We start from the raw sequence: 20,182 nt of genomic DNA, 5'->3' as shown, positions 1-20,182 counted from the left end.
CGATCTGCAGATGAATAGACAGACTGATCCATCCATACATCTGTTTATTTTGGCATGCAGTTAGGGGTAGAGGTGGACAGTGCCTAACTGAATTTCATCTATGATTAGATTGTTGTCAGGATTACAGAATCAAGACTCAGAAGAAGTCAAGACCAAATTTAATGAAGTTATTGGAATATTTAACAATAATATGTCTGTGTTGTGCTGTGCTTAGTCATGTCCAACTCTGTGACCCCAGGGACTGTAGCCCACAGGCTTCTCTGTCCATGGGGATTCTCCAGGCAAGACTACTGGAGTGGGTTGCCAGGCCCTCCTCCAGATGATCTTCCCAACCCAGGGATTGAACCTGGGTCTCCTGCATTGCAGGCAAATTCTTTACCATGAGAATTTCAGTTTACCTGAGTATGTAATGGAGGCACAGGGGAGAGCTTGAAGAATCACTTTGCCTCTATCTAAGTGGTGGATAGATGGAATTACAGTCAATCCTAAGAGTTGAATAAAGTCCCTAAAAGGCTTACCCCAATCATCAAAAGTTTTTTGAACTGTTTTTCTGATTAAACCGTGCAGACTTGTCTATTTATATGTTAAATATTCAAAAGAGTACCCTCACATGAATGTAAGCCTCATTACTTGTACTGTTATGTAAGTATAAGTACATGTGTAACAGTGGCAATATCTTTAAAACGATTATACCTAAGTGGTTTCTTTATTTCTAGTTGTTTTTGAGGTAAAATAAACCAGATTATAATTTACATAAATTGAATGCCCCACAGGACTACATGTGTTTGTGTGGTATATCTTGTGGTAATACAATCTTGGAATAGCTCATTAGCCCCTGTGAGAGCCCACTGACATAGGATAGCAGTATATTACTATCAAATCTAAGAATATAAGTGACATCTTTTTCATGTAGATTTCTAAATCCTCTTATTACATTGATATCAGCTTAATATCATATTTTAGACTGAAGATAGGCTGTCCTCTGGTTTTTGGTACTTGATTTAATGATGGATTTGACCACATGTGTATCAGATATGGAAAGTAATGTCCGTTAAGTGGAGTAAAAATGTTCTTTTAGGGAGGGAAAAAACATGATTTAAATCATTAGGTTCTCATGGGATCTCATTAAAGTTCTCTTTCTTTAATACATTGTGCAGCCTAATAGTTATCAGGAATCCTGCAGAGTGCATTGCTGATAGGTTAGTTTACACAGGATTAATTGTGTAATTTTGCAGGCATCCAGCACAGTGAACATTGATTTTTGTATTAGCCCTGTGTGTTGTTTCTAAGGAGATTTCTGCTTTTTGTTTTAGGATGGTGTTACATTTCATTGTTTATTAATTATAATTTCTGCCAACATGGTTTGTGTCTGATACAATTTATTAAAAGTCTGTCCTAATCTTTTTTTCTAATTGTTACTTCCTTCAGAAACTTCATTAATTTTGAGCACTGATGTGTAAAAATGACAGAAAAAAGCATAATTCCCAAAACGTTCACTGACCAGGTCCTTTCCCCTGTGTCCATTGAAATCTTGCCCTAGAACACAGAAGCAGTTCAGTGGCATGCGCTCCAGGGATACTCAGTGAATAATCATGCAAGAAACACATGTATACCTGTGGCGGATTCATTTTGATATTTGGCAAAACTAATACAGTTATGTAAAGTCTAAAAATAAAATAAAATTAAAAAAAAAAAAAGAAATAACCTGTAAATATTACATTTCTCAAACCAAAAGAAGATGAAGGTCCAAAGTGGAATTGGCTATTCTGAAATTGGTCCATTTTTTAGAATATGTAGGTCTCTAGAGCCTAGTATTTCCTAAAATATTTGTGAATATGGAAGGATTAGAGGAAAGGATGTTTTGCTTGAATTTTCCAGATAATTAGTTAGCTCTCAGCTACTCCTTTCTTCACTCTTTTGGAATTATAAAATGACTCAAGATTTCTGTGGGATCCTTATAGCTGGGTTTAGATTATACCTTGTAATCTTGTATGTGGCTTTGAGAAAACAGAAAATAATGTTAATTGCATGTGATTTTAACCTTAATCTGTTTCGTCTTGAACTTGCCAATTAGTTACCTGCCTGTGCCCCTCCTCAGTCCACCATCCTTGCTTTCCTTAGATAAAATCTCCTGTCTCCATTTCACCGAGGGCTCACTAAGGGAAGGAGTTGAACCCTTCTTAGTGTTTGCTGCTTCTGTTTTGTTTTGCTTTGAATGGATCCTCCCTCTCCCCCCTACCCCGAATTTCTGTAGTATTATAAAGCCCTAATAAGGAGCTATACAAAGTAAGTGCTTAAAATGTTTGCTGAGCGACCCACTGGCCCCTCTGGGAGGAGACCTCTTGAACACTATGCTTCCAGGGCTTCAAAAAGAAGCTTGTTTCTGAAGGATCAAAGGGTCTCTTGTATAATAAATTCAGAGCATTTGGTGTATAATGAAGAGAATGAAACTTGTCTTTTAAGTTCCTGTATGATGCCTAGATTATGTGAAGAGACTAAGGAAGTGGTGCTTCTCTCGACTTTTGTGTTATCACGTTGAACAGAAATAGATAAAAGCAAACACTTAAAGCTAACAAAATCCCAAGTAGAAAGCTATGGTCCACAGCTTGTTCACTGGTTCATAACAAACCACCAGCTGATGATTTGGGGAAAAAAAAAAGAAATAGTTTTCCTTTCACAGGAAAAGATTGAGTTTGTTTTGTGCTATTTTAAACTGTGTAACTTCACAAAGTGAAAACCACTTAAAAAAAACATATGAACTAGGTTATGACATTGTCGAGAAAGGACTGGAATTGGAATCACAATATGGTGTTGTACACGACCTTTGTCACTTGCTGTGTGTGACATTAAAGAAGTAACTTAGCTCAATGGATTGTATTTTTCCTGATTTAGAAAGGAACCTAATAAAACTAACACACAAAATTACTTCTAGGATTAGATTAAAAAAATCATATAGTGCTATAAAATAATGTAAGATGTCATATTGTTAAGATAGGTAATTTGCAATAAAATTTGATTAAATAATTATGACATATTTTAGTTCCCTGTTTTAAGGCTGAAAAATCCTCTTTTTATGTTGAACTTTATCTTGAATAGTTTGAATGACCCAGATCAGACGGGTCATTGAGACTGTTGTGCGTGTGTGCTAAGTCGCTTTAGTTGTGTCCAGCTCTTTGTGACCCCATGGACTGTAGCCCACCAGGCTCCTCTGTCCATGGGACTCTCCAGGCAAGAATACTTGAGAGGGTTGCCATTTCCTCCTCCAGGGGATCTTCCCAACCTGGGGATCTTCCCAACCTAGGGATCTCCTGCGATTCCTGCATTGCAGGCAGATTCTTTACAGCTGAGCCACCAGGGGAGCCCTTGAGACTGTTGTAATTGTGTTCAGTATATTTAATGCATGAATATGTGTCTATATTTCTGAAGAGTCAGCTTTCTCCAGATTTTCAAATATGTTTGTGATTCTAATGGTGTTTAAAATCTCTTAACTGCATAAAAAGCACTAATTTTCATTTCACCTTAATGGTAGTCCTCCTGCTATAGGATTCGATATCTGAAAAGTGATTTTAATATATTAGTTTATATTTTCTCAGAGTTTTTGTCTAACTGAAATTGTGCTTACTATACTATCTCCTTTTTATCAGATTCCCTGAGGGATAAAATCAATGCAGATTGGAGATCCAAATAACTTTCCCCAATATTTATAAAAAGTAAAAAAAAAAAAAAAAAAATTACCTTGGAGATTTCCCATAATTAAGGCACACTTTTTTCTTTCCTTCCTTCTTTCCTTCTCTTTTTTTAAAAAAACACCACCATTACTACCACGATTGCTGTCTTTTCTTCATTTTGCTTTGAATGTCTTACATCATTGCAGATGCACACTTTCATAGAGAACTGAAACAGGCCTAACCCTAGGTGAACAAAGCTTGAAATAGGTTTGCAAAATAGGTTTGCATTAAATTTTTTCTGAATGTTTATTTTTAATATCTTAAGTTAATGTTAATTGAAATTTTCAACCAAAAGTGTATCTTTCGACTTTATTTCTTATTCTCTATCACCCCAAATGTATCTCACCCTCAATGTACTGGGCTGATCCTCAACTATACTTTCACCTTACTTAACCCAATATAAATTTTATTTTAATGAATATTTTTAAAAGAATCACTAATGACTTTCTATCTCTTCATGTCAGAAATCTCTTATATTTCTGATTGATTTGCTGATCAGTTTTTGGCAGGAGTGGAAGTCATGGCAATCATTGCTGGTTGACCAGAAAGTTATACTGAAAATTCACATATTCATCTCTTTAACTCAGAGATTTTGACATCTCCTGTGTACTGAGCTCATTGTAAAGGGGCACTGGGGAATCAGGGTCTAGGTCTGCGTATTGGTGTGGTTGTTACAAATTATTAATTTGGTCTTTTGGGTGACACAGTTATGTTTGTATATTATAATGCTTGTACACAGTTCCCTGGAGCCCTTCATACAGAATTATTTTGAGTTGGTCCCCATTAAAAGCATTTTGAGAGTTGCCATTGAATTTGCATAGTTTTTCTGCATTACAGTTAATTAGGATTAGTATTTTATTATAGAAAATTAGTAGGTCGATAGTTCAAATATCATTTAAAGTCTATCAATAAATGATAGCGTATTTTATTCTTTGAACATCTTATGACATCTCTTTGTAGCAGTTTTAGATTTTTTTTCAGTTATTAGAATAATTTTTCCATGCTCTGCTACTTATTTATTTCATAGTTTTAGAAGTTAGGTCTTTGCTCTTTGACTTAGTTTGCAGAACACAGTTTCCATTTGCCAATCAGTGTATATAAAATAAGATCATCATGTTAGAGATTATCTCTGTTTTTTAATTGAAATATAACTTTATTTTCCTGCCTTATTGAGGTATAAATGACAAACAAAAACTGTTTATATTTAAAGTGTACAACTTATGGCTTGATATACATAGATACTGTGAAATGATTACATTGTTTTAGTCTCATCTCTTTTTTATCTTTTATCTGTCTTTATTTTCAGCTTCCCCAGACTTCATATATCTTCCTGACTCTGCCCTGTTTCCTTAGACTACTTCTCAGCTGCCTCTTTTGCTTTCCCATACCCATCCTATGCCCTAAAACTGGAATGCAGTTCCTTTCTTTTCAACTTGATAAATTGGGCCATTTACTTACCTAGTTCAAATAAATATGCAGCCTTTGGGAGAGAAGTATTTTCATTTCTTACCATGTTTATTTTGATGCAAAAAATAATTTATGACTATTAAAAATATGTCTATTCAATTGGATCATCTTTAATCTCTCCTTGCCCCTGTCCCCCCAACAAAAGCAATGCTCATAATGTGTTTTTTCCAATGTTATTCCCCAGGTAGCTATAGATACATATCAGTTTTTAGTAAAATCAAGCTCAAACTCTATAAAATTTTGTTGGTTTCACCTAATGTTATGACATAAGAAGTTTCTCCAGCATTCAATATTTGTTGAAAATACATTTGAAAAATAAACAAGCTAGATTTCCAGTTATGTGAATATTGGCCCAAACATATGAACATAAGAGGATATTAGATTATTCAATAAAGCAAAATGTTCTTAATGTTATGTTTAGCTAAACAGTTTATGGTTTTTAGATATTCACTAGTATATAAACATAGATGTGTATGCATATATTTGTGTGTGTAGCTATATCACTATTTGAATATTGATATATATTTTAAAAGTAATTTTTATTTATTAATTTATTTTATTGTGCTCCGTCTTCGTTGCTGTGTGCAGACTTTCTCAAGTTGTGGCAAGTGGGGGCTATTCTTCGTTGTGGTGCGTGGGCTTCTCATTGCAGTGGCTTCTCTTGTGGAGCACAGACTCTAAGGTGCGTGGTCTTCAGTAGTGGCAGCACATGGGCTCGCTAGTTGTGGCTCGTTGGCCTTAGAGTATCAGCTCAAGAGCTGTGGTACATGGGCTTAGTTTCTCCACAACATGTGACATCTTGCCAGACCAGAGATCAAACCCATGTGCCCTACATTGGCAGGTGAATTCTTATCCACTGTACCACCAGGGAAGTCCTTGAATATTGATATATTAATTAGGGAAAGGAATGCACTAAATGTTAATAGTATTTATGTTTGATAGGTGATATCTTTTTTATATGTATGTATATATGCATATACACACATGTATACATATATATGTATATGCACACACATGCATATACTCACACACATACACATTAGTATTTTACCAAAAATCTCTACAGTGAACATTTATTACATTCATAATAAAGTGAAAAGCCCTACACAGTTATTCAGTTAAACCAACTGTCATTTCCTAAAAAGCCTTTCTAAAATGAAATTCCTGGATGAAAATGAGTTTTTCATGGATGGAGTAGTGAAACCACTTGAAAGTTCACTGGTTCACTGTGGTGGACTAAAATACATACCATACTGAAAATATCTGGGAAAGGTGGACAGAGGATTGCATCTTCATCTTATTTCATAGGGGGTTAGAGAGTACAGCGCTGGGTGTTCTTTGAGTAAGCTGAGAAGGAAGTGGACAGTCTGAGATCCACAAGCCAGTGGTATGAGAACAGTGAAGGCCAGTCTAGGCTTGAAAGCCAGGTGAGCAAATACTCTGACCAAAGCAGCAGGTGGAGTGTGGCTCATGCAGGAAATTGGGAATAGCATCCTGGGATCAGATTTGTTTGGACAAGTTCCTTTTTGGGGGACATAGGGCTCTCATTCATGGGCATGACTTAGCACAGTGCAGGACACAGGCAAGTAGTAAATACTTGAATGAATAAACAAAGACCCCCTGTACAATGCTTTGGGACAAAAAGTCCTAATAACAGCTATGTTAGCTTCCTGTCCTACCTAAATGTGCCTGAAAGACTCCCAAGCAGTTTTAATTCATTTTTCAGTGTGTCTTTTAATGGTTTGTAATTCCTTTCTTTAATCATGATTTGAAATGTTTGTGTCACTAAGCTTGCAGCTCTAAACAACAAGAGTCTATTTTAAAAGCATTCTGATGCTATAGTAATGTCTTTGGCAGTATTAAAGCCTATCAAAATTACAAAGCTATATTCTGGAGAAACGGTTCTGTAACCCTACGAAGTATGTAAATTTTTGTGCCTTAGTTCCTCTGGAACGAGGACCTTAAAAACAAAAAATAAGTGTCTACCTCATAAAGTTGTAGGGATGAAATTAATTCATAAAATATAAAGTAGAACAGTGCCTGGTTTACAGCATGCCCCACATAAACATATCCTATTATCATCTCTAAATGGGCCTTACTCTTGCTATTCACTTGCCCATGGTCAACTGAATTGCTCAGGCTTTTGTCAAAGGAGCTTTGCTTCTCTGATATCTGAGGTTGAGCTTCCCTGGTGGCTCAGACCATAAAGAATCAGCCTGCAATGCAGGAGACCCAGGTTTGATCCCTGTGTCAGGAAGATCGCCTGGAGAAGGAAATGGCAACACACTTCATTATTCTTTCTTGGAGAATCCCGTGGCCAGAGGAGCTTGGTGGGCAACAGTCCATGGGGTCGCACAGAGCTGGACACGATTGAGAGACTTACACTTTTTATGTGAGATTATTGTTACATGCATTTTGGAGCATATATAAAAGCAAAGTGCTCCTCAATCAGTTGTTTTCAGAATTGCTACTGCCAATTTGTAATGGACATTTCCTACTTCCTGGGAAGACAATCTCCATTGCGTTAGAAAGTACTATAAAATCAGATCTAGATCCTCTTTGAGATCTAAAAGATGATCGATTTGATTTATTCTTAAAACGTTGACATTTTTGTTTATTGCTTTCAAAACCATTTCAAACATGTTTTCCATTAATATTTGCATGCATTTGACATATTGAGAAGACGGGGGAATGTGTCTGACCATCACACTCTAAGGTGATAAACAGAAGAACCAACAGGTCCAGAAGAGAGACTCTGACCTCTGGGAGGTGGAACTTTTAATTCATATTATTTAGAAAAGCTCCAGCTCTTCCTCTGGTGTCATATGGGGCTTGGGTTCAAGCTTTGTGCTGTAACTCCGGAACGTAGTTAAATGTGGTTGTTTTGCCACGGTGGTGTTCATGGTTGGAAGAGCACAGAGGGAGTGATGAGGGATCTGTGCCTTATAGATGCACTCTGAGCCTCAGGTCATGTTCTTCCGCCTCAGGATTCTGCTACAACAAACTGCCTATAGCTGCTTAGCTGGGAGTTTTATCAGAAAATTTCACCCTTTTGAATTTTTCCTACTGTTTAATAATGTTGATTCTCGTCAGGTCATCAACAGAAGAAATCACAGCCACGTTTGATTGTAGAGAAGACAGGAGTTAAGTAGTTTCCTCAAGGTGACACAGCCCTTAAGTGGCAGAGCTCATTCATTCAGACACTTATTTATTAATTACTTTCTGTGTGTTACCTACTAGCATTGAATCAAATGCCAAAGTACCTGAGTGTAATTGATATCATTGGTCAAATCCAGACCCTTCTAGACCAGCCATCCACAAGGGATTCTTGAGAGGGTTTATTGGTTCTCCATGATGTTCTCAAATACTGAGATATAAACTCTCCTTTCTGTGAATAAACTATGAGTGCAATTGCCCAAAATATGTCTTGACCTTTTTGGAAACTATTTCTTTAACATACATGACCTGTCGTAGTAGTAGAATTCTACTGTGTATGAATTGCTTCCCAACTCATTTCTGAGGGATTGTCCCTCTTGTAAGTTTTAACAATCCAAGATTGTAGAAAAGATATTATGTTGACTTTCCTGTATTCTCAAGGTTTTATGTATTTTGATCTATATGTTCTGTGTATTCATCTTTACCTGCAAAAGACTTTTTAGTTTTCCTCTTTTCCTCTTTATGAGTCTCATGATCTCAGCCTCTTCAACATTTTAATTATCCTTCTGTGTACCTCCTTCAGCTCCATTACTGGAGAAATTTTTTCTTGTAGTTATTGACTTTTGAGGCAAAAAGAGTCTCACAATCGCTGTTGACACTGTCATGTTGTAGATGAAGATACTGAGCCCCAAAATGGTTAAGAAACTTTCTGTTTATAGGCAATGCTAGTAACAGAGCTAGGAATAATATTTATTAGGTAGCCCTGGAATATTCTTTGCTGATTTCATCATATTATGCTATTAACCTCTTTAAGAATGTATATCTCAAAATGTGGCAGAACATAGATAAATAACTACTATGGAGTCTTTTTATCAAACTCATGGCATTTGATGTGAATGATGTGGTAGGAAAAGTAGGCTAGTGGAGAAAGTAGGCCTTGGAGAAAGACTGGTTGCACATCTTGACTCTGCCACTCTTTCTCATTGTGTGTTTGTACAGACTAACCTATATGAATTTGTTTCATCATCTATAAAATTATGGTCAATGGTACCTAACTTAGAGGGCACTCTGTTACATGAGATAATACATAAACTGCTTATCACAACATCCAGCACCAAAGTATGTTGTCAACTGATGTTAGAAAAAATTCACATATGATCCTCGGTAGGAGGTCAATAATTGTTTTTAGTTAACAAATACTATAGCTAGTGGTCAAGAATAGGAACTCTTCTTTTCGAGTATTCTTTCAGAAGTGTTTGTAGGAAGAAATCCAACATTTCTATATTGCTTGTTTAAGGTTTTGCTTGTAAAGAACTTCCAAAAGCAAACATTTACTGTTTGTTTTTATTTTTATTTTATTATGCATATTGAAGAATTTCCATTGAGTGTTTATTCTTATTGTACCACCAACTACTGTCTATTTCCTAGAGAATATTATATCACTTCCTTTTAAAAAGATACAGTTAAACAAAATTGAACCAAGCATTTTGGCACAGATTTTTGAGGGCATAGAACTCCATGATTTGAATCAAGAGCTCATTTATTCAAGTAAATGTCAGTTGATAACAGAAAGACGTATTTTCACTCCCAGTGTCTTAAGAATATGGACCCAAATATTGACTAAAAGCTGAAGTGCTCTTAGTCTATTTTTTAAGTCACTAGAAATTCTCCAGTCGTTAAAGATTGAAATCGGGCACATTTTAAAAGGAAAAGGAACATCAATGACAGTTCCAAATGCATATACTGCGCCCCCCACATACATGCATACATAGAATATGCGTTTTCATTCAGTGTATATTTAATAAGCAACCAGTTTTTGATAATTTGACAGCCACCGCACTTGAGTATTAGGGAAGCAAAAATTAATAAAACAAGTGTTTTTCTTGGCCTTAAGGAACTCACAAACTTGTGAAAACACACACACACACACACACACACACACATTGTACAGAAATCCTCTTCTGTCTCATGAGAATAATGTATCTACCTGCCCACACAGGTGGCTTATACAACAGTTGTCAAGGTTCCTCTGCTGCCTTTTAAGATAACACGTGGTTTCCACCTGTTGACTGAGTTTGAGTTGGGGACACTGATCAGGTGTCCTTCCCGATTCCTTTGCCTCTCTCCTGGTGATGATGGAGATCTAAGCTGCCCCTCTGGTCACTGAACGTTTTCCAGGTCCCATCCCTGAGCTCAGTGTTTTGTCCATGTCAGTCCTATCCCTCAACACTGTACTGCAAGGTAGATACCTTTATCCCTTATTTACCAACAGGACAATTGGAGTTCTGAAAGTTTCTGTGACTAGCCTAAGATCACACAGTAAGTGCACACTCACCTTTTTTTTTTTTTTTCATGGTGACTTTACTTTTAGCTCCTCGGGCTCTTTTTCCTTCTGCTCCTGTGTCCCTTTTGTCAGATACACTGGTTAATGTGCTTCCTGTTCTATCAGAGTGACATTCATACCTAGGACTGTGGGGTTAAAGAACTGAAATAACACTAATTTTTGATACATGTAACTTTTATACATTCAATCACTAATTCTTCCAAAATTTTTTTTTAAGCTTCATTACATTGCCAGTCAGTGGTACTGGGATTACAGCAACAATCAATATTTGACATTTTGGAACTCAAGATTCACTGTATTAAATATAGAGTAGAAGCTATCAGAAATATTTAGGATAGCCATTGATCTCGTTCATTTTATCTAAAATGCAGCTTGAAATTTACATATGATTTGTTGTAAATTCAGTGGGTATGGAGAATTCACCTTAAAAATAACCTAGGATGGTGTTATGTAGAAGCATTGCATATTATTAAGTAATTTTTTTCCTCCAGCATTGGAAGAAATCACTCTTTTGCTGCGTAACTATGAAGTCATAGGTTTGCTTGCAAAGGCCATATTGTGTGAAAAATACTATTTTCATAATCTAAATAACCTCAGGGCAGCAAAGTGTTCATATCAGGAAGGCATGTAAACCTGAGTTCAGCTGATTCAGAGCTCCTGTTTTACACTTGCCATGGGTTTGCTCTTCACCAGGTGGACCCTGGTCCATTTTTTTAAGTGCCTCTTACTTTGAGAAAGTTCTGTTTCTGCTTCCGGTGTGCTGTGTTATTTTTTCCACAAGTGAGTAGAGTTTAACTAGTTTGATTTGCCTGCACTATAGCTTCTTTGTCATCCTTTTTTTTTTTTTTTTTTTTGAGTAAAAGCAAACCACCAAGAAGGGCTCGAATGCCTGTATTGTTTTAATATGCTTCTAAATTCTTCAGATTCCCTTTCAGTCTTCCTAATTCCTCCCATGACATTTGGTAGGTGTGGTTATTCATATCTCATAAGTAGAAAAACAGGGATTTTGAAAAATAACCAACTTACCTCCAAGTGTGGAAAAGAAGATATGAGTATCTGTATCACTGGTGATAGGAGGAATGGTAAAGGCTTTAAACAAACAAATTCAAAAGATTATATATCCTGCTAAATATAATAAAAGTAGGATGAGAAAGACATCTTAGACTGCATAGTGTAGTATGTGTGTGTATGTGCATATGTGCATGCTCAGTCACTCAGTCATGTCCAGCTCTTTGTGACTCCAGGGACCGTAACCCACCTGGTTCCTCTTTCCCTGGCATTTCCCAGCCAAGAGTACTGGAATGGATTGCCATTTTCCTCTGCCAGGGGATCTTCCTGATCCAGGGATTGAACCCGTGTCTCCTGTATCTCCTATATTGGCAGGCTGATTCTTTCCCACTGAACCACCTAGGAAGCCCATGTATGTGCATACCCTTATAAAATAATATTTAAGCCTGTACCTCCCACCTATGTATATCCCAGATTTGTACAGATTCATGGTGTGCTAATATTTACCATAAGGAAACAAAAAATCAGACAAATTTAAAAGAATTAGATACAATGAGATAAAAATAGCATATATGCTCATATTTTATTATCAGCATATATGCCTTAATATATGTATTTAATATGAATATGTATATATATGCATATATATGTTCTAATATTGTTGCATTCTGAAGAATTGTCCTCATATGCCTTTTTGGAGATCATACACCCACAACATGAAGGAATGAAAGGAGACCTAATAACACAGAAATAACCCTTTATATATACCAATACCAAACAGACACACACACACACACTCACACACAGTGATTGGATTAGCAGCACAGAACTTAAATCCATGATTAATGTGAGTGCCTTCTCAACCAAAGTTGAATGAAGCAGATGAGAGCTCAGCAGGCATATGCTGCTGCTGTGAGCATACAAATCAGTTTGATCAGTAGCTGCAGTCTTCATGCCTAATGCCAAGACACTCTTTTGAAATTGCTAAGTGAAAGTGTGGATAACTTCAGCATGGTCACTGATCCCTATTGTCTTGGGTGTGACTCATGGAGGTAAAAAGGTGAGTCCCATTGGGAAGAGCTACCTACAGGAGCTGTATGAGATGGGTGGATTTTGAAGAGATGTCTTAAACAGACTTAATGTGGGAATCTGGCTGTAGAATATATCCAATTTATCATTGGCATGTATAAAGGATATCATTTAACTTTAGTCTCAGTAAATGAGGTAGCTGCTGCTGCTGCTGCTGCTAAGTCACTTCAGTCATGTCCGACTCTGTGCGACCCCATAGACGGCAGCCCACCAGGCTCCCCCGTCCCTGGGATTCTCCAGGCAAGAACACTGGAGTGGGTTGCCATTTCCTTCCCCAGTGCATGAAAGTGAAAAGTGAAAGTGAAGTCGTTCAGTCGTGTCCGATTCTTAGCGACCCCATGGACTGCAGCCTACCAGGCTCCTCCGTCCATGGGATTTTCCAGGCAAGAGTACTGGAGTGGGGTGCCAAATGAGGTAGGGCAATCAGCAAATCTCATTTGGAATCCACACGTGAAAACATTTCATTTTTTCTTTTCCCGACTAGGTAACTATGGAAACACAGAGCACACTGGATGCAACAAATGATGGCCTGTTTTTATATTCCTGTATTTAGGGGAAAAGTTTCTATTAGCCTGCAGATCTCTATAAATACAGTTATACTCAAGCTATGTGTACCATGAACCCACTGGGTAGGGGCCATGTTAAATGTTGTTTTGGGCTTTGTGAGCCATACATAAATAGTTCTTTCCGTTATAATGAAAATTATAACAGTAACAGTGTAAGAAATCAGCTGAAAGGAACTAAAATGAGGCCACTAAACAAAAGTATACAGGCACAGTCTGTGCAGTGTGTCACTTGGTCAGTTGGAAAGCAGTGAGGACTATTCTCATTCTTGCCAGGCTGGAATTTTTCTTTTCAGTGTATTGGTGTCAGTTTTTTCCGGAGGCATTGCAATCTGCTTATAGCATGTTGGCAACAGCTTTTGGAATAAGGCCAAAAAGATCATCAAATAATGCACAGAAACGAAGTGTATTGCTTGGATATCTTAGCCATCTTTCTTCTAAGGGCAAAACATATTGTAATTTTATAAACTCTTTAATTAGTAGTTTCCACTGGAATGAGTTAAAATTACTAAATGGAATTTAGCTCTTTAGAATGATGCTCATTAAGTTAAGACAATTGGTATGACAAAAATCTTTGACTCATTTTGACCGTCCTTATGTTCAGCGGTAAAATCTTAGTTTTTCAAAGATGTACTCTTGGGAAGGCATTTGGAAAAAGCTTATAAATAATCTTTTAGAGGTTAGGAGTCAATCCACAAATCATTCGGGAGTTAACAATAAAAAGAGCGTGTGTACTGGTTGAAACAGCTCCTTCATTTCACATGTTGGTTTTTTTTTTTGTTTGTTTTGTTTTTTTTTTGTTTTTTTTTTTTTTAAATTTTATTTTATTTTTAAACTTTACATAACTGTATTAGATTTGCCAAATATCAAAATGAATCCGCCACAGGTATACATGTGTTCCCCATCCTGAACCCTCCTCCCTCCTCCCTCCCCATTCCATCCCTCTGGGTCGTCCCAGTGTACCAGCCCCAAGCATCCAGTATCGTGCATCGAACCTGGCGGCAGCTCATTTCATACATGATATTTTACATGTTTCAATGCCATTCTCCCAAATCTTCCCACCCTCTCCCTCTCCCACAGAGTCCATAAGACTGTTCTATACATCAGTGTCTCTTTTGCTGTCTCGTACACAGGGTTATTGTTACCATCTTTCTAAATTCCATATATATGCGTTAGTATACTGTATTGGTGTTTTTCTTTCTGGCTTACTTCACTCTGTATAATAGGCTCCAGTTTCATCCACCTCATTAGAACTGATTCAAATGTATTCTTTTTAATGGCTGAATAATACTCCATTGTGTATATGTACCACAGCTTTCTTATCCATTCATCTGCTGATGGACATCTAGGTTGCTTCCATGTCCTGGCTATTATAAACAGTGCTGCGATGAACATTGGGGTACTCGTGTCTCTTTCCCTTCTGGTTTTCTCAGTGTGTATGCCCAGCAGTGGGATTGCTGGATCATAAGGCAGGTCTATTTCCAGTTTTTTAAGGAATCTCCACACTGTTCTCCATAGTGGCTGTACTAGTTTGCATTCCCACCAACAGTGTAAGAGGGTTCCCTTTTCTCCACACCCTCTCCAGCATTTATTACTTGTAGACTTTTGGATTGCAGCCATTCTGACTGGTGTGAAATGGTACCTCATAGTGGTTTTGATTTGCATTTCTCTGATAATGAGTGATGTTGAGCATCTTTTCATGTGTTTGTTAGCCATCTGTATGTCTTCTTTGGAGAAATGTCTATTTAGTTCTTTGGCCCATTTTTTGATTGGGTCATTTATTTTTCTGGAGTTGAGCTGTAGGAGTTGCTTGTATATTCTCGAGATTAGTTGTTTGTCAGTTGCTTCATTTGCTATTATCTTCTCCCATTCTGAAGGCTGTCTTTTCACCTTGCTAATAGTTTCCTTTGATGTGCAGAAGCTTTTAAGGTTAATTAGGTCCCATTTGTTTATTTTTGCTTTTATTTCCAATATTCTGGGAGGTGGGTCATAGAGGATCCTGCTGTGATGTATGTCAGAGAGTGTTTTGCCTATGTTCTCCTCTAGGAGTTTTATAGTTTCTGGTCTTACGTTTAGATCTTTAATCCATTTTGAGTTTATTTTCGTGTATGGTGTTAGAAAGTGTTCTAGTTTCATTCTTTTACAAGTGGTTGACCAGAGTTCCCAGCACCACTTGTTAAAGAGATTGTCTTTAATCCATTGTATATTCTTGCCTCCTTTGTCGAAGATAAGGTGTCCATATGTGCGTGGATTTATCTCTGGGCTTTCTATTTTGTTCCATTGATCTATATTTCTGTCTTTGTGCCAGTACCATACTGTCTTGATAACTGTGGCTTTGTAGTAGAGCCTGAAGTCAGGTAGGTTGATTCCTCCAGTTCCATTCTTCTTTCTCAAGATCGCTTTGGCTATTCGAGGTTTTTTGTTTTTCCATACAAATTGTGAAATTATTTGTTCTAGCTCTGTGAAGAATGCTGTTGGTAGCTTGATAGGGATTGCATTGAATCTATAGATTGCTTTGGGTAGTATATTCATTTTCACTACATTGATTCTTCCAATCCATGTTGGTTTTTTAAAAGATGGGAGGCTTGCTGGGAACACACCTGGGTGAGAGATGGCTTCTTCAACGGAAGGTTTATGTTAACTCTAATTCATAGAGTTCTGATCTCGGAGAGTGCTTCCTGATAGAGCTCTCATCGTTTCAGTCTGTACAGTTTTATATTGATAGATGGGTCACAGCCTCAGACAAAAGCAAGTGGCTATTGTGAAAAACAGTCCATGGAGGACTGCCAAGAAGAAATTCGCGCAAATTGTGGTCTGTTGCAAAATACTTGAGTTTGCGAAAGAAGACACCATCAATAATTCTATCAATAAGAAGAGTAATTTGGTGGCTGTTTTTTCCATCTCTGTTTCATTTATTCATAGATAGAAATCTGGAGGCTGTATTTTATCCTCAGCAACAGAGCAATGCTGTTGTTTAGGTATCTGGGAATTTTTTCAAGGGTTAGTGAGGAAGAAAAAATAAATCACCTTCTTAAAATGGAAAAGGTAAAAAAGTACTTAAAAATGGTTTCTTAGATGAGGATTATCTCTAAAATTACAACTTTCTAATCTATCTCTAGGTGCTGTAAACTACAATGACCCTGTGTTAATACCACAGACATCATAGTGGAACTGAAGGGAACTTAATTTACTGGTAAGAATATTGTCTTTAATCAGGTGCCTTATGCATTTTCAAAGCATCGGTCACACAGAGCTTACCCCTTCATGATCTGAAGGGCTTTCAGCTTTAGTAACTGTCCCTTGGATTCGGATCAGTGTGGAATCTGACCTGAGTCCTCCTTTGGAGCTTGTTCAAACTCTTTGTGCAATACCAGGCTGAATTGTAACAAATTTCAAAGGGTTTGGAAGAGTAAGAAAAAGTCTCCTTTTAAGGGCCAGATACACATAGATCTGGTTATGGGGAAGTTACTTACCTCTTTTAAACTTCTATATCCTGGTTCATAAAATTAGAATAATAGTTGTAATTTCCTGTAGGTGTGGGTTAAATCAGATTATTTTGGTAATGCGTATTAGCACTGTGTTGAGTCCATATATTATTCAGTTAATTTTAACCCTTACTATCATTATAAGTTTTTAAGACAAAGTGATTTGAGAAAAAAATAGCATTTTTATTGAAGTATAGTTTATAGTTGATATATAGTATTATATAAATAATATATTATATAATAATATAATATATTATTGTAATTATGGTGATTCCCACTTTTTAAAGGTTATACAGGTTATACTACATTTATAGTTATTATGAAGTACTTACTATATTCCCCATGTTTTATAATATATCCTTTTAGCTTATTTTATACCTAATAATTTGTTCATCTTAATCCTGTGTTCCCTTATTGCCTCTGCCCCTATTTTCTCCCCACTGGTAACCACTAGTTTGTTCTCTGTATCTGTGAATCTGCTCCTTTTTTATTGTTGTTGTATTCACTAGTTTGTTGTATGAGGAAAAAAAAGTATTTTTTTCAATAAAGAATACTACTCTTTTTACTTTTTCAAGAGCACATTTTGTAACCAAGAAAATATGCACTCCTGTAGAATTATTTTTGGGTGCATGCAAAATCTTTCTACATACTGATTGTATATGGGGACCTTAGTAACTATAAGGAAGACAGTGTGGAAAGAGAGGGACTCCTTGAGTTTTTGAGTCATTGCTCCTTACTTACTTCCTGGTAACCAGGAGGGGCCTTCTAAATGAATGTAGGGCTATTCCAAGAAGAGATCTATGAGGAAACTGTGTGTGTGTTTTGAATAGCCTGTGCCCTCTGTCTCATTCAGGTGAGTGATTTTACCCCTCTACTGTAGTAGATCTTTGGAACTCTGTGCAGTCTTTCTAACTCCAGTGAACTACTGGTTTATTAGAAGATTAAAAAGTATTTGAGATATATTCCTAGAGAAAACTCTTCTTGAAATCTGATGAATAATCAAATCCTTTGATGATGAATGGTTATTAGGAGTACATTTATTATGTTAAAACACATTTATGATTTTATCCTAATGAATTTCTAGATCCTAAGAAACCTAGGTAAATCTTTTCAGAAATTAAAGGAGGAAATACAATGTCTAGTGTATTAAATTAAAAAAAAATATGTTAGCATGCTGCCATGAGGAACCTTAACTGTGGTTGTGTCATGATGATTTATTAATAATTGTGTCTTTTGACATCATGGAAAAGGATGGCAACTTACGAAACAACTGCTCACTCATGAGATACATTCTTAACTTCATTTTATTGTTATGTTTGTTTTCTTGTGTTCCTCTTGATGATCAATCAAATCATCATTTAATTCTACAAAATAAGTTCCCTTGCTGTCCATCCGTTTTAGTGCTTGAGAAATTTAACTATGCAGCTTCCAGGAAGTGCTTAGGGAATCATAGTCCCCAAGGGTACACACACAGACACAGACATGTACAAACATATGCAAACATACTTTAGTGTTAATTTTCTTTTGAGAATCTTTGATTTAGAGAGCCCCTCACAATCTCCCAAGAATTAAAAATATGGGGTGAAATAATCCCCAAGACACTGATAGACTATAATATATGAATACTAATCTTGCCATTATATTATTCAACACTAAAATGTGTCTGAACTTGTTCACAGCACAGTCCACATGTTTTAAGTGTAAAAAAAAAAAATTGAGCTTGAGTTTGTGCATAGCCCATTAACATAGTTTTATTTATATGTTTCAATCGTTGCCAATCCTATGTATAATTTATCCAGAGATGATGCTATCTTTATGTCTTAACAGAAGGATTAAGTAGTTGAATGATAGAGTCTGTATTTTTGTGGAAGGTCACAGTAAAATATGGACTCTGATAACATGATGTGTCACATTGGGTCATGTGCTGAGACTGGTTGCTGGTGCTTATCTCTACACACGGCTCCTCCTACTGATTTATGGATTTGAGTGAATTTTTTTTTTTTCAATCAGACTCTAGGCTGCATGTCCTGAGAGGAGGTAAGACAGAGTAGTATATTCCTTTGCATCTTAGTATCATGCTGTTACTACCTAAGAGAAGATTATAGCCAACCTCCCTTGCTGGTCTGTGAGGCTGTCATGAAGGTATAGATTATGTTCCAGTGAAATCCATGTCTACTCTCAGCATTTCACATGCTCAGTTATGTCAGGGCTTGACTCCCGTACTCTGGGGAGGACAAGTTATATCTTTCCTTTCTGAAATATTCTCAGTGCAGTGTGATGCATATACTCCATGTGGTGGTTAATTTTAAATGTAAGTTTGACCAGGCTAAGGGATTCCCAGAGAGCTGATGAAACATTATTTTTAGGTTTGTCTGTGAGGGTATCTCCAGAGGAGATTAGCGTTTGTGTTAGTAGACTGAATAAAGAAGACTGCCCTCCCCAACTTGCGTGGGTATTGTCCAGTTCACTGAGGGCGTGAATGAAGCAAAGACAGAGGAGGGTGGACTTGTTCTCTGTTCGAGCTAAGACACCCATCTTCTGCCCTCGGGCATCAGCATTCTTGGTTCTTGGGCCTTTGAAAAGAAAAATAGTGAAGTCGCTCAATTGTGTCCGACTCTTTGTGACCGCATGGACTGTAGCCCCTCAGGCTCCTCCATCCATGGAATTTTCCAGGCAAGAGTACTGGAGTGGATTCCCATCTCCTTCTCCAGGGGATCTTCCTGACCCAGGGATCGAACCCGGGTCTCCTACATTGCAGGCAGATGCTTTACCTTCTGAGCCACCAGGGAAGCAGGGGCCTTTGAAATCATACTGAATTATTCCACCAGCATTGCTGGTTCTTCAGTTTGCAGAGAACAGGTCATGGGATTTCTCATTCTCCTTAATCTTGTGAGATAATTCCAATAGTACCTCTCTATTACTGTATATATGCTACTGGTTCTGTTTCTCTGGAGATCTCTGGTGAATACACTGCACAGATGCAACTTGTTTGGCTGATTCTGCATCTGTCTTATTCTAAGTCTGTTTTAGGCCTTACACTCAGTTTCAATAATTTGTGTACATATTTGTCTCAGTAATAGGTCTTTGAGGGCAGAGTACAGTTCAGATATATATTTGCTTTGTTACCACTGAGCATAGAACGTAGCACACACTAGATGCTTTATAAAGATGGGGCATGGGGAAAAAGGAAAGGAAGAACAGCAGGAGGAAAAGATTCTCCTGATAGTTCACTCCTTGGACACCTTCTGAGCTAAATTTAAATTCTGAGATTGCTTTTCTGCATCCTCTAATGTAGGCAATCATGCTGGTAGTTTCTAGTCTCACTAAAACTTGATTTCTGAT

General features: G+C 37.0%; 1 protein-coding gene across 1 annotated transcript in view; it reads left to right on the top strand.

The window, feature by feature from the left end:
- CHL1 (cell adhesion molecule L1 like) overlaps positions 1 to 20,182 on the top strand; it is a 224,720-nt gene that overhangs the window by 26,335 nt on the left and 178,203 nt on the right. Inside the window, exon 2 of the mRNA XM_055557736.1 lies at positions 16,475 to 16,548. The gene's annotated coding sequence lies outside the window, so the exon portion shown is untranslated. The remainder of the gene's footprint in view (positions 1 to 16,474; positions 16,549 to 20,182) is intronic.

Source organism: Bubalus kerabau, chromosome 20, assembly GCF_029407905.1.
Source record: "Bubalus kerabau isolate K-KA32 ecotype Philippines breed swamp buffalo chromosome 20, PCC_UOA_SB_1v2, whole genome shotgun sequence".
NCBI classification, from domain to species: Eukaryota; Metazoa; Chordata; class Mammalia; order Artiodactyla; family Bovidae; genus Bubalus; species Bubalus kerabau.
The sequence above is the reverse complement of the archived record's forward strand: the minus strand, read 5'-3'. Positions and strand labels throughout refer to the sequence as shown.